We start from the raw sequence: 15,651 nt of genomic DNA on the forward strand, positions 1-15,651 counted from the left end.
CACCTCTTGGAACTTGGTGTCTTTTTTCTCCTGCATCTTCTGGAGTTCATTTTCTCTATTCTCTTGCATCTCTGTTAACTTTGTCACTATGAATACTTAAAATTCTTTATCTGGCATTTCCATGAGTTCCCTTGTATTCTTTTTGGAAGAAGATGAGTTATTCTTTTCCATTAGAGGAGAGATATTTTCTTCATTTTTTATATTTCTTGTGCCTCTGCAGTGGTTCCTGGTCATCTGATGGATTATACATTTTTTTCCTATTTTTTGGAGTTAAATCTGAGCAATCCGAGGAATGCATAAGGAGGTGACCTGCAGTCTGTACATAGTACCATTTTCATTCCTCTGCGCAGCTGATTCAATGAAAACTGAGGATTAATCTGACCCTATAAGTATTCAGATATTTGGCTACTGAGCACCTAGATCTGTCTAGAAAATCACTGTATGGAGTCTGAGCAGAAGAGTGAGAAAGGTAAAAAGAAAAAGAAAAGGAATAGAAAAAAGAAGAAGAAGAAGACAAAAACAATAAGAAAAAGAGAAGAAAAAAATTTTTGTCAAAAAATGAAAACCGGAGGAACCAGCAGTTAGCGAAATGGCTATGTTGCTGGACTCCCACGTAGTCGACCACGGTTCGCGTCCTGGACCCGGTGGCTTAGAACTCACGCTGGGCGCGTGTGCGTGCGTGCCCAAGATCCCGAGAGGAGAATGGAGGAGAAGGGATTGCGGCGTGGCCATCCCCCCTGGGGGGTGATTTCTCGCTTTCTCTCTCTCTGTCTCTCTCTGTCTGTCTGGCGAGCGCACACGCCCTATAGCAAAAACCTCTCAAAAAAAAAAAATGAAAACCATGCGGCCCGCTTTTCATTTTTAACTGAGATGTAGATGGTTGCTTATTGGCTTATCCTACAGGGGCAAGGGGAAAGGTAAGAATTAGACAAAAGAGCAGCAGAGAACTAAGTTTTAAAAATTTTAAATAAATTAAAGTAGAGAGAGAAAGATGGAAAGAGACATAATAAGTAGGGTGCTCTAACCTGGCTCCTGGCTAGACTGGGAAGTAGGAAGGTGAAGTCTGGGAAGAGGGTCTTCAGTGATCAGTGGCCGAAGTCCCTGAAAGAGGCCGCTTTTAACTGAGATGTAGATGGTTGCTGATTGGCTTATCTTGGCTCCTGGCTAGACCAGGGAGCAAGAGGGTGAAGTCTGGGCAGAGGGTCTTGGGACTACATACTTGGAAACTTTTTCTAGCTTTACTAAGATACAGTTTACATACAATAAATTTCCCCTGTTTTAAGTATGCAGGTTAATGAATTCGGATTATGTATATAATCACATCATCATGTAACTACTCAATCAAGACACACAATTCTAGCACCCTAAAAATTCCATTGTGCTCCTTACAGTTGAGCACTTCCTCCACCTGGACCCCAAGCAATCATGCATCTCTCTCCTACATGTTAATTTTGCGTATCCTAGAATGTCATATAAATGAAATTGTACAGTATATAGCATTTGACCTTTACTTAGCATGTTTTTAAATTTCATCTACATTATTGTATGTACTCAATTTCACTTTTTTATTGCTGAATAATATTCCATGGGATAAATATACTATCATTTGTTCAATCATTCACCAGTTGATGGACATTTGGGTTGTTTCCAATTTGAGGCTATTACTTATAATGTTGCAGTTACAAGTCTGTGTGGTGCCCTTTACATTTTGTTCCAAATACCATGTATCTCTATTTCTAAAATTAGGGTGTGGGAAGAACCACCTCTCTGAATAACTAGAACCTGGAATAAATGAATATAATTATAGTTTAGCTGGCCAAGATTTATATAACATCTCTCCATATGTAATACTTGGTGTCTTTTTATGTATTATGTATGTAAATACACAAGAACTGTTTGGCTTCTGCTGAACAATACATCTGGTTATTTCCCCAACAGACAAGATGAATCAAATCACTAGAATGATGTTAAATGCTTCTCTGTGGCTGTATGGGTGTTTGATTATCTTTTTAAAAAATAATGTTTAACAGCTACAATGTATAGATGATGGGAACACTAATACTTGCATTTGGAATAAAATATATATATAAGTTCAAATACAGCAAAATTAATCTATGGAGATAAAAGGTAGAGGAATGGTTATTTCTGGCAATGGTCCATAGTACTGACTGTTGTGGGGAGGGACAAGTAGGGAAAAAGGTGTAATTGAGTCTTAGGGTGCTGGAACTGTTTATCTTCATCCAGGTGCTGGTTCTACATGTGTATATACATAGATAAAAATTCATCAAACTGTGCAATTAAGATTAGTTCATTTCTCTGTATGTTTATCTCAATGAAAAAATAAAAAGAATAATGGTAATAATCTTTCAATCTTGGCCTGAAAGAAATCATATAAATGACTGCCTGGCATTACTCCTGGCACCTTCAAATAGTGCTTTAATAAATGTTCATTTCTGTCCCGTTCATTTCTGTTACTTGCTTCTCTTTCCAAAGAAAGAATTTGGCAAAAATGTTAACATTACAAACATGCAACTGAAATGTTCTCCCTTTCTCTGGCTCCCATACATAAAGGCACATTGCATGCTCTGAAAACTGATGCATCATGGGCTGCCAGAAGCACAGAGGAGGCTCTTCATACATCCTTGTCTTACTTGAGTGGATCCCAGCACAGATTTTTCAGCTGGACATTGGACTTCTGCGGAATCTCAAAGGTCTTGTGCATAGCCACCAGGTCCAAGGCCATGCTTGCTGCTTCCCAAGTATGGAGGATCCTATTGGCCTTGAGCAACCCAGATACCATTGTGTCTGAAGGCGTATACAATAACAGCACACTTGAATGGACTAAAGCAGAATGTGGGTTTTTTTTTTTTTTTTTTAAGGCTCCTGGAAAGGGCTTGTCAGCCCTAACCTTTATCAGAACCCTTGGAGCTTGGAAAGTCTGTGTAGGGGCACAGGAACCAAAAACAAGGACTAGGAGTTTTTTTGGCTTTTTTTGGTTTGTTTTTTTGTTTTTTTGTTTTTTTTTGGGGGGGGGGGGGGTTGAGAGGTTTTCGCTATAGGGTACATGTGCTGGCCAGACAGACAGAGAGAGACAGAAAGACAGAAAGCGAGAAATCACCCCCCAGGAGGGATGGTCATGCCGCAATCCCTTCTCCTCCATTCTCCTCTCGGGATCTTGGGCACACACGCACACGCGCCCGGTGTGAGTTTTAAGCCACCAGATCCAGGATGCGAACCACAGTCAACTACATGGGAGTCCAGGGACATAGCCATTACGCTAACTGCTGGTTCCCAACAAGGAATAGGTTTCTGAGAGCAGAAGTCACATATGATTGGGTGATGTGGACACGAACTGGCCCAATAAATCTTTCTGGTCCATGATGTAAACAAATTTTCTCTTGTAAATATTAGTCAACGCTTCTATGTTCAAGTAACATACTTGTTTTATCTTTCTGAAATAGACTTGTCCTCTCATACTCAGTTTCAGGACAAATGAAACATTTTAGGTCACCCAGCCATGTTTGAATCAGTTTCTAGTATTTACCTGTCACACTGAAACCAGGGACTCTGGGACAAAGCTAAAGAAGGCCACAAGAAATAACAGAAGAATGCGCTAAAAGTTATTAATAGTTCTATGTCTTCCACAAGTATACGGAAGTCATATATGTATATATGTATTTAATAACATTTATTATGTATTTATGTATATAATAACACAGATACTTATGGAATAGCAACCCAGGAGTTTGTAGAGTCTATAGAATTTCCAAGGATATGGTAGAGTCATAAAGATCAAGTCCTGGACTTAATGTAGCTATGAACAAAGTGGATTTCCTGACTCAAAGATGAATGATATGTCTTGAAAAGGTAGGTCTTCTTTAAAGAAATGTGGCAAAAATGTAAAAGCTTGAAACAATAAAATTTGTAAATGGTTCCCCAAAGTGGATATTCAGGGTCTTAGGGGTTCCTGCAAGACATGAGGCTAGAGAAGCTGGAGGTAAACTGTTAATACAGTGGGGCCAGCAAGAACAGAACACTGTCAAGTCATAAGGGGCATTGGTACAATACAGAATAAGAATTTAGGTGCTTAGATACTGGCCTTAAATGTGTGATTGCTCTATTCTGCTGAACTAATTTTTGCGGATTTTAATTAAGAGAGTGATGCTGAATGATGTTTCCCACCTTTTCTGACATTGTTGTTGTTTTGCTATAGGGCATGTGTGCCGGAGAGAGAGAAACAGAGAGACAGATACAGCAGATACAGGGACAGAAAGAGAGAAAGAGAAAGAAAATGAGGAATCACCCCCCCCCCAAGAGGATGCAATCTGTTTTACTCCAGTCTCCTCTTGGGATTTTGGGGACACACACATGCACACGTGCCCAGCATAATTTTCAAGCCACCATACAGCCAGTCATGTGGATTCCAGTGGCTTAACTTCCACATCACCTGCTGGGCCCTGATGTTGTTTTAATGAGTGGGGAGACACACTCTGTTTGGCAAATTCACTCTATTTCTGTGCCTGAATTCTTGATGTCGTAGGTGCTGCTTCCAAACCACATGTACAAACACACACACTCAGTTGTCATGACAATTGATGCATGGTCTAAATAAAATGCACATTGGATGCCATATCCAAATGAAGCCAATAATTCAGACATTTTTGTAAAAACATTTTTGTTTTGGAGGGGTGTGATGGGACTTATTTGTCTACCAAGCAGCAACAAAAATTTCTTTGTCTACACAGAGGAGAGTGGTTCTGTTGAACCCTGGAATCTTGGGATACTAAAATGAAAACATTGATATTTAAGACATCAATTATTTCAGAAAGGCTCTCTGGGTTGGATTTGTCAATCTCTTCTAGGTTCTAACCCACCAAGGGTCATAGGAACTCGGCCACTGTAAAAATAACTGCCAAACCAGCCTAGCACACAGTTCTGGTTTCAGGGAAATATTGTTGGGCCTCTTAAAGACTGCAGATGTGGGACCAGCAGTTAGCGTAATGGCTATGTCGCTGGACTCCCACATAGTCGACCGCGGTTCGCATCCCGGACACGGTGGCTTAAAACTCACGCCGGGCGCATGTGCGTGCGTGCCCAAGATCCCGAGAGGAGAATGGAGGAGAAGGGATTGCGGCGTGGCCATCCCCCCTGGGGGGTGATTTCTCACTTTCTGTCTCTATGTCTCTCTCTGTCTGTCTGGCAAGCGCACGCACCCTACAGCAAAAACCTCTCCAAAAAAAAAAAAAAGACTGCAGATGTCAATTCACCACTTGTTCTTTGTTTTGTTTTTTTTTTTTCACTTGCAAACATTCTGAACTCTCAATTTCCATTTGATTGTCTTAAGGTCTAACAACTCTTTTAGATAGCAATATATCTAAAGTCCAAGTAATCAGAAAGAGTAAGAATCAGCTAACAAAGGGGCATAATTTACATTCATAAACCTAGTTCAGTATATTTCAACATAAGTTTATTGACTGTCTTAGATACCAAGAAAATTAACATGATCAATAATAAGCATTTTCTAAGCAATTACTTCGTTGTCAACAACTAACATACGGAGAGATATAAAGTTTAAGAAAATGTATAAGGATAGAACACAGGGCAGGTTTACCCAAAACAAATATCCAGTTCATTAGAAAAGTGAGTGATTAGGAAATCTTTGGGCAAACAGAGTATCAAGGGGTAAGCAAAACAAGCTAAACCTTGTACAAAGCAAGACACTTCAGCATTCCGGAAGTAAAAGGGAGGAATATTACAAATACAAGAAACTGCATGAAATGGTTTAGATGTTACCCTGACTGACAAGAGATGTTCTATAGACAAGTCATGGGAAGAAAAGGCTAAACACTGAAGATTTAGCCTTACTCAATCTCTTCTAGGTTCTAACCTCAGGCACTGGGAGTTGACATCTAAGACCCTGAATTGCCCTGCCTGAAGGAGAGTCTTTGTTACAGGGCGTTTTGGCTACTGACAGTCTATCAAAGTGATGTACAGGACTGTGCTGTATCAGTTATGACCTCAGGAGGAACAATCAAAAGTATTAGCCAATTTCAGGAGTGGCTGAAGACTAAAGGTGACCAAATGGGCAGTATGTGATCAAGGCCCAGTAAAAACCCTGAACATCAGGGCCAGCAGGTGGCATGGTGCTTAATGGAATTGAACTTTCACAGGGCCGACTACAGTTCGAGTCCAAGACCCGGTGGCTTGCTTTCTCACTTTCCCTCTCTCTCTGTGTCCCTCTCTAGTCAAATTTAAATAAATAAATAAATAAATGAATAAATATAAAAATATAGTTAAATAAAATCATTCTAAAAAAATTAAAAACCTGGGACCAGCAGTTAGCATAATGGCTATGTCACTGGACTCCCATGTAGTCAATGGAGGTCTGAGTGCTGGACCCGGTAGCTTAAACTCACGCTGGGCACATGTGTGTGCGAGCCCAAGATCTCAAGAGGACAATGGAGGAGAAGGGATTGTGGCATGGCCATCCCCCCAGGGGGTGACTTCTCACTTTATGTCTCTCTGTCTCTCTTTCTGGCAAGTGCACACATATTATAGCAAAATCCTCTCCTAATAAATAAATACATAAATAACCTGAATATCAAAGTTTTGGGCGAACTTGCATGGTTGGCAACACTTTGTATGTCTTGTCACATATGGTGACCAGGGGGAAGTTGTGCTGTCCATAACTGCACAGGGAAGCAGTGACTGACAGCTCTACCCTTAGACCTTTCGTTATGTGTCTCTTCCATTCACTGATTTTAATTTGTATCCTTTGCTATAGTTAAACTGTAATAATAAATATGGCACTTTCTTGAGTTCTGTGAGTCATGCTAGTGAATTATCAAACCTGAGGTTGGTTGTAGGAGTCTGCAAATTTGTAGCCAGCTTGTTGGAAGGAAGGTTAGTCCTGGATAATCACCAGACTTGCAGCTGATGTCTAATACAAGTGCAGTCTTACAGGGACAGTTCCTCTAAATTGTATAGTTGGCTAAACTCATTGGAAAGGCAAAAGAAGTCAGTTATGGAAGCCATTGAATCAAGCGCCAAGAGTTGGGTATGACACTGTAGGCAATTAAGTTCTTGATCAAGAGATCAGCAGAAGAAAAGTATAGTTTCATTTCAAAAGAGTGCAAGAGACAAGAAGCAAGGTAACTAGTTAAGGAATTGGTTTTTTGCCCAGATGTAAAAGATAAAAGTCTGGATCAGGGCTGAGGCAGAAAGAAAAGATTGTGTAAGTAACAGCTTTTATTGAGTGTCTATTGCCATGCTAGGCATCATAAGCATGCTATATGTTATTTTATTTTTTAAAGAATCATTCATTTAATCTCATCTATTTTTATTATTATGATTATTATTTTAATTTGCTATAGGGCACACAGGCTCACCAGAGAGAGACAGAGAAAGAGAGAGAAAGTGAGAAAGCAAGTTACCTGATCCGGGACTTGAACCATGGTTTGGATCATAGCTCTGCATTTATAGGTAGGTGATCTTGGGCAGGTAACTAAGCCTCAACATTCCCATCTGGGAAATAGGAATTATAACAATGTGGGAGACCAGCACCTTAACCGCCATGCCACCTGCCAGTCCCATGCTATATGTTTTTAATCCTCAAAACAATCTTAAATGATGGGCAATATTATCATTCCCATTTTACAGATGAAAACAAACTGAAGCACAGAGAGATGAATTAATTTGACCAAAATCACCCAGCAGAAATGTGGCGGGGCTGATAGTTGAGCCACATGGAATCTGACTACAGAGCCTTACTCATAATCATTCTACCACACAAGCTCTACCTCCTGTAAGACACTGTTGAGGACCAACAGTATTTGCTGCTATTACGTAGAAGAGTAAAAAACCAGGAAGGGTAAAGAGCACCTCAAGGGTTTGCACAAAGATAAAGAGAAAGATGTGGATGCTCCTACTGTTTAATTTCTCTATTTCACCATGAGCAAAAAAGATTCCAAGAGATCTGGGTCGTGGACCCAAACCTGTCACTAACAGGGGTCTTTAGTTAACTCATTCAACTTTTCTGAGCCTCAGGTTTCCCTTTGGTTGGTGTAAATCTCTAAATTCTCTGCCAGTCATAAGCAGCACCACAATGAGTGGCAGTAGAATGAACTCTGAAATCACACGGGTTTGGGTCCTGGCTCTGCATTTATAGCTAGGTGATCTTGGGCGGGTAACTAAGCCTGACATTCTCATCTGGGAAATGGGGATTATAATAATGACTGGGTCATAGGAATATTGTGAGGATATTTTTGTAAACAAATAAGCCATGTCAAGCCCTTAGCACAATGCCTGGCATATGACAAAGCGTTCTGTACATGAAGGATTTATTGATAGTTTTCCACTTCTTCTGTGAGATGATCCAAGACTTGCTGGCCCTGAAGCCATCATTCTGAATAGTCTCATTAGCCAAATTCAGAAGTAAATAATTAGTCAATCCGTATTAATAAAGAAATGAGAGAAACTAACATTTTTTTAGCTACCCTTCACGTAGGTGTAACATTCTGTATTCTACCGTGCGACATGTGTTGTCCAGTGTGATGGTGACACATACAAATTCACACAGACACATAACCAAGTTGTGCAACAACAATAAATAAGACAACATTAAAGGAAGGAGATTTAGCATTACATCAGTCTTTGACCGAAACACAAGTTAATCATCACTTTCATAAAGCATAACAAGGTAGAACTCTGGTTATAATCATGTCCTAGATGCCTAAGTACTTAATCCATTTTTTATCAACTCCAAGCAAAATTTACTTCAAATTTAGTCAAGGATTATTTCCATTTTCTTTTTTTCTTCCTTCAACAGTGGCCATCAGAGATAGTATTATGACCCTCACCCACATTTCTGATAATGAGCTTACTCTTGGTGAGTAAAGGAAAATCCTTTAAATCTGGGGATTAATGAAGATCAGAATCCCTGCCTGCTATATACTAGTGCCCTATATTTACCCATTAACTGTGAGATTTGTTAAAAGCTATCATCTTTTTCTGTGAGGTTTTGGGGCCATTTAATGATACTAAATTAGAGGTACAGAGAAGAAAAGCTCAAAGATAAAAGCAAAATGCAAAGCAAATGTGGTTTAATTACATTGTCATGTATGATAGTAACTTTAATGTCAGGGTGCAGTGTTTTCTGGTAATGAAAGGAAACAAAAGGTATTGTATGAACACAATAGTTTCATCAACATCAACTTCATAATGCAGTGTTTTCCAGTAAGGAATGGAAACAAAAGAAATTGTGCAAGTTGCAGTGACTTGTGTGGCAACCTAAGCAGCAGATCAGCTGATGAAAGGGAAGTATCATTCCTTCTTCAAGGTTGTTTTTGATCTCAATCCTTCCGGTTATTACCAGACTGAGATTTCCCTGAAAGCAGAGATTCTGTCATTTTCAGCCTCTTAACTTCCAAAGTTCTCTTCCTTGCCCCAACAGCCATGGGGACAGGGAAAATATCAATGTGAATAAATGACTTAGAGCTCATTGAGTCGAATACCTGAGAGTCTGACCACAAAAATAAAAGTAAAAAAAAAAGGCTTGGGGCCAGCAGGTGGCATGGTAGTTAAAGGGCTGGATTCCACATGGCCAATGGTGCAGTTCAAATCCCAGACTCCCAGACCCAGCAGCCTGAAAACAAACTGGGTGTGTGCATTTGTGCCCAAAATCCCAGGAGAAGAACAAAGGGATTACAGCATGACCATCTTCCGTGGGGGTGATTTCTCACTTTCCCTCTGGCAAGCACACTCACCCTATAGCAAAACAAAACAAAACAAAACAAAACAAAACAAAAAAAAAATTGTTTCCCTTCTTGTTGAATAAAGATAGCTCTCAAATCAGTAGACATTTTCTGGGTGTCAATTATGAGAAATCCATAGACACAAAGGAGGTTACTAAGAAGATTTGCTTACTAGACACTTACAACTAAAGTTAGACTTATATAAAGGATCAGTTTCCATTATTCCCAGCCTCGTTCCTACTCAAATTTAAAATTATTGCATGTTTAAGGGAATACCTACTCATGAATAGTCACTCACACACATCACTTATCACCTCCGCTTTTATAGATCACATCACGGTGATCTATAATTTCATCAAGAGTGGTGTGGCGCTTGTCCAGAAAGTCAACCAGCTGACATGGTGCACTGGAAAGCTGAGTGAAGCCCATGGTGTCACTGGAAAGGGGCAGTGAGGTAGAGAAAAGCTAAATCAGGCAAAAGAATTGCCAAGACCTAATTAAGCAATGATACCTCCTTATTCAGCACAATTTTTTGAAGTTCTCAGAAGTCTGAGCCAGAAAGATCAGAAACTGACAGGCCAGTTAATTGCTTTCAAGAATATTCTTAGCTGTGATACGTGAAGACCAGCTTTTTCTGTTTGGCTTTTTTATTTTTGGTGTTGGTTTTGTTTGGTTGGTTGGTTTGTACTTAGCTCCATTTTAGACTGTGTTGGTATATCCAAAGCTAGGGCAGCTTGTTCGATGAGAACTCTGTTGCCCTAACATCTGGACTCTCGGTTTCTGTCAATCAAGTGAGTGGGTTTATATAACAAGATTTACATAGATTGAAACAGCTGTATAAAGCTCATTTGGAGAAGTCCCAGGTCAAGGTTAATTTTGCTTGCCAGTTATCCTGATTCCTACCTACCACATTCTAAATCTTTTATTTCATGGGTTTTAGTGGTGCTTTCATTATTTCAGATAAATGACTTTGAGTTTATAATAGACTCTGCTGGAAAGAAGATCTCCTGCCTCTTTCTTTCCAAACAGAAAGTCTCCATCAGTGACATGTTGTGGCTCTGAGCCTATCTATAAACTATGCCTCAGTTTCTCCATCTCTATAACAGAAAAGATCCCTTGACACCCCCACCCCATTAGGGACTGACTGCTCTAAGTGCCTGCAGCAAACTGCAGATCATTTGTAATGTGTCAACCTCATAGCTTAGATTTCAATTTATGGGTTTTTCTTCAAACTTTCAAAATTTGCTCCCAGGAAAGGAGACCTTGGTTCTGCCTCATGTGGCTATTGTATTCTTTGTTATAGTAGGGAAGAACTACAAGGTCTACTCAGATTTTAAAACACCTTCCCTGAGATGAGGAAGTACACCTTTCTAAAGCAATTTCCTGCTGTTTTTGCCAAAGGGATGCCTTTTAGCTCTACAAATTGATTCAAGTTAAAAATAAATAAATACAGTGGCAGAGGTGGACTTAACCAAATCACATCAATGTGTTTTATTAACATACCTAAGTGGTAAGCTCACTACCACTTTACTCAAGGCACCTGCATTTTCTTCTTTTGTGGGTATCATTTACTCTGCCTACTGACAACCAGGCGAAATTGTGTAACACTGTAGACTGCTCCAGCTCTCGGCCTTTGGAGTTGAAATCCTAACTCCAGTAACGTTAATTTACCTGAAAAAGGACACAATCAGGTAACTCTGACCTCCCCAATGTCAATCTCATCTTGAGACACCTGCTACTTGTTTCAGTAGCATGCTTGTTTTCAGGTATGAATTAAAACAGTTAATTATCCTCAAGAAAAGGAAACAGAAGGCCCAATCTTCATGTCTGAAGCATCTTTTGTCACCATTGGCACTCTCAATTGTTCTGTCCTCCATAATGGAGTAAGGAGGGTATTGTTTGCCTAGTCATAAAGGATTTGTAGCAAGCCAAGTATAAGTCCTAACCCAGGCTGCCCTGGAGCCACTATTGAGATGAGGTCAGGGGTGCTATCAGGGTGGAGAAACAAGGGGAGTTAATTGGAGAATGGAAGTTCTGCCTGTAATTTCATTGACACCAGCCTTTACTGACTTAGCACTTTGGCCATTGAGATTGACGCCTTCCAACTTGAGAGCTTATTCTGAGACCCAGAACCTCCCAGGGTGAGATAAGCAGGCTAGCTCCTACGCTGCAGGGATTCACAATTTAGTTGATATGAACGGTGGCAGCACTGCTAGTTCAGAGTCCTGGGCTTTGCACTTTGGGGGGCACCTTGCACCTTTTATTCCAAAAGATAGCTATAATATTACCTTCTTCATAGGAAGTTTTTTCCTAAGCATAAGGTGGTACATGAAGAGTTTTACCTTGTACATCTCTAGTTTTAGGGATTAAAAATGTAAAATTATTTGAATCTTCAGGCTGTTGAAGAAGCAAATCAGCTAAGACCTTCATTCTGTCTACAGGATAAAAACAATCAGAGTGATTTACTGAACACATTTAGCCCACATTTCACTTGTAGGAAGCGTGGGACCTCCTCCCCCCCACGGAGGGATAAAGGATGAATATTTATTAGAGTCTAATAATAGTAGAAAAATCGGATTTTATATGTTTTCAGTGAAAGAAATAGGGTGATATTTTTATATTTCCCTCAGGAATTTCTGTCTCAATAGCCATTTTTGATATACATATTCATAATCCACCCTGGTAATATGCTGAATACTTACAAATGCAGCATGATCTGGCTATATTGCTATTTCTTGTATTCACTGTTAATTGAGGATTACAAAATGTAGTCAGGCTTCTGACCGGTATTGAAGGAGCACCTACCATGTCCCAGGCATGGGCTTGGTAATGGAAGACATAAAAATTAACAAGATTCAGTCATCCTCACACGAGCAGCACATAATTCTGCTACATAAACAGAAATGTATACAGTTAATCACATATCTGTGCTAGCTGAGTTTAAAATCCTGGTCTGAAACAGTTTAAAAGCCCACAGAAGCTTGAGCCACATGGAGCCATGCAATGCCTCAGAACTCTGCAGAAGGTCCCCACCAACAAGAAGACCCTCACTAAATTTGGCCCCTATACCGTGGATCTCCAAAACTAGGAGCTTAATAAATCTCTATTCTTTTCAACTTAAAAAAAAAATGTAAAGGGTTACACAAGAAGCATAGACATGTTTCTGTCTATAGTAGATACTTTTCATTTCCGAGAGGTTTAGAAAGTTACGCATCCTACCAAAAGGAGGAGAATAACTTCTCCATGCCTACAGATCAGGACAGGCAAGGACCCCAAGGGTTTATGAAAATGAACCACTTGGATTAACTGGGAGCTGCCTTTGAGAATATGGATGAAAACATGAAAATGCACTTATACATCCAGTCTTGTTTATAATTTCAGGGACTCACAGACCACCTGAAACTCATATATAAACTATCCATAAACTAAATTTAGATAAGCAGATAAGAGTGACCCAGACATTCTAGTAAATGCTAATATTCAGAGATAAGAAAACATCTAAAGGAAGAGCACTGATGAAATCTGTGGCACCATTAGATCTGAGTTGGATTGTGGGGGTTAGTTACCCAGGGCTGCTCCCTGGGTCATCAGTCACTGATGCAGAAATCTGAGGTGACAAGAGCCCCAAATGCCAACCATTGTGGAATCATTGAAGCACCCAGATCCATGCCTCATAACCATGAAGAATTAGAAGCACAGACAAGAGGAGAGGGCAGTAAAACAAGATATGTTAGAGAGAAGAGGAGCTCCTAGGCAGCAAGGAGGAGGTCCCAGACAGCAGGTTGCCAACTTAGAGCTCTTACCAGGGATCTTTACCCTAGCTAGAAGAGACTTGTTCATGTTTCGTCCTCAGTGTAGCATGGTCACCACATGCTATATATGCCATGCTGTACATTTAGGGAGCTGTACATTTAGAGAACTTCTGGTAAGTGATTCCCAAGTCTGAGAACTTCAGGCCAGAGACCATTATCTAGTGGTGAATGTTTGCCTGAGTCTTTGTCTGAGAGATTCAGCCCAGAGACTATTATCTAGGTTCTGGAACATAATGGTGACATGAAAAAAGCCATCCTTGGTTAATCATTGCATTGCTGCAAGCCATTTTTTGTGAGCAAGTAGTTCCTAGTGCAAACTTGATTATCGTGTGTCCATCTTTGGGCTTTATATCCTGACTACCTATTTCTTAGGGTTCTATCTCCTATCTCATCACCACTGGATGATAAAATATCCATGAAAATTATGGAGCCTGCAGGTGGTGTTGTGGTTAAGGTGCTAGATTCCCACATGGTCAACCATGGCTCGAGTCCTGCACCCAGTGACTTGAAAATCACTCTGAGCTCATGTACGCATGTGCCCAATATCCCAGGAGGAGAATAAAGGAGAAGGAATTGCAGTATGGCCATCCTCCTAGGGGGTGATTTCTCACTTTCCCTCTCTCTGTCTCTTCCCAGCTAGTGCATGTGCCCTGTGGCAAAACCTAAAAAAAAATTTTTTAAATCTATGCAAATGCAATGAGATGGAGAAAATTGTATTCATGAAAACTCCTCTAGTGAGATTTACCATGTATGATTGAAATGGAAAACAGGCTTCTTGGGGAGGAAAATGACAGTTCTAGGGGCACACACTATGAAGAAAAAAAGTCCCCAAACTGCCTTCTAAGAAAGACAGGTGAAATTAACAACTTAGTTTTCGTTTTGCTGAGTAGATTTTGTAGGTTTGGAGCCAAAGCTGAACTGCATGGCATGGAGCTAGGGAGGTGGAACCTGGGAGGTTTTTTGTCTTTGAGCCTATATAATTAGTACTTACCCCTCCTCTCCATTATCATTACCAGCATCATTAAGGTCATCATTATCAATATCATCATTAGCACATCTTTCACCCCCAGGAAGTGGTCTAAACTCTTTATATAGACTAACACTGAATCCTCATATGCATCCTAAGTTGTATATATTATAATTCCCACTTTTCAGGTGAGGAAGCATGAAAGAACTGGGATTTGCCCACAGGAAATCTAAATCTAGAGCTTTCTTTCTTAGCCACAACCTGATACTGACAAGATTCAAAAATTATAGCTTTAAGTACAGAAAATTGTGGGTCTGCCGGGGTTGCCCATATGTCTTAGTTTGACCTGTGTGTCTTAGACCTCCCTTGAGGTAGAGAAGATGGGAGGATAAACAAAGGAGCATTGAGTCCGAGAAGCCAAGGGACAAAAAGGAAAGAGTTATTACTTTCTCAAAGTTTTTAGAGTCACTAACTAGGCCAAGGACTAAAAAGTAACCTTTGGCATAAGTCATGACCATGGTGGGGGCAATTCTTATGGTATGATCAAGATGGAAACCAGATTGTAAAGGGTTGAAGAGTAAATGAGACCTGGAAAAGAATCACTGAGTATATACCACTTTATAAAGTTCTTTAGGTAAGAGAACAGAAAACAAATTTACTTCAAAATGACAAACTTCAGACAAATCTCCACACACATACCTGAAACCCCTACCTGCTCTTTTTTTTTTTTATAGACCACAGATTAGTTTATTTTTAACAACCATCATGCCATGAATTCATAGAGAATAGGTTCCAGTAGCTCAGGCTCCTTTCCTTTGGTTCTCACAAAGTGTGCTTCTCTGGGTGGAGCAGGCTGGCGCTTTAGTTGAACCCAGATACCTTTCTCTTTGGCTTCTTTCTTTTTCTGGTCATTTTCCTTCACATGTTTTAGGAAGCTATCTCTGCTCTTAAAATGTTTAATATGCTCAATACGCACATTGATTCTCTTGGCAAGAATCTTGCCCTTAACTTGTTTGTTCACAACAATGCCAACAGCATGCTGGGTAACATTGTAGACTCTTCCAGTTTTGCCATGGTAACATTTGTGGGGCATTCCTTTTTGAACAGTACCCATTCCCTT

This window comes from Tupaia chinensis, unplaced genomic scaffold (assembly GCF_000334495.1).
Source record: "Tupaia chinensis unplaced genomic scaffold, TupChi_1.0 Scaffold000093_1, whole genome shotgun sequence".
NCBI classification, from domain to species: Eukaryota; Metazoa; Chordata; class Mammalia; order Scandentia; family Tupaiidae; genus Tupaia; species Tupaia belangeri.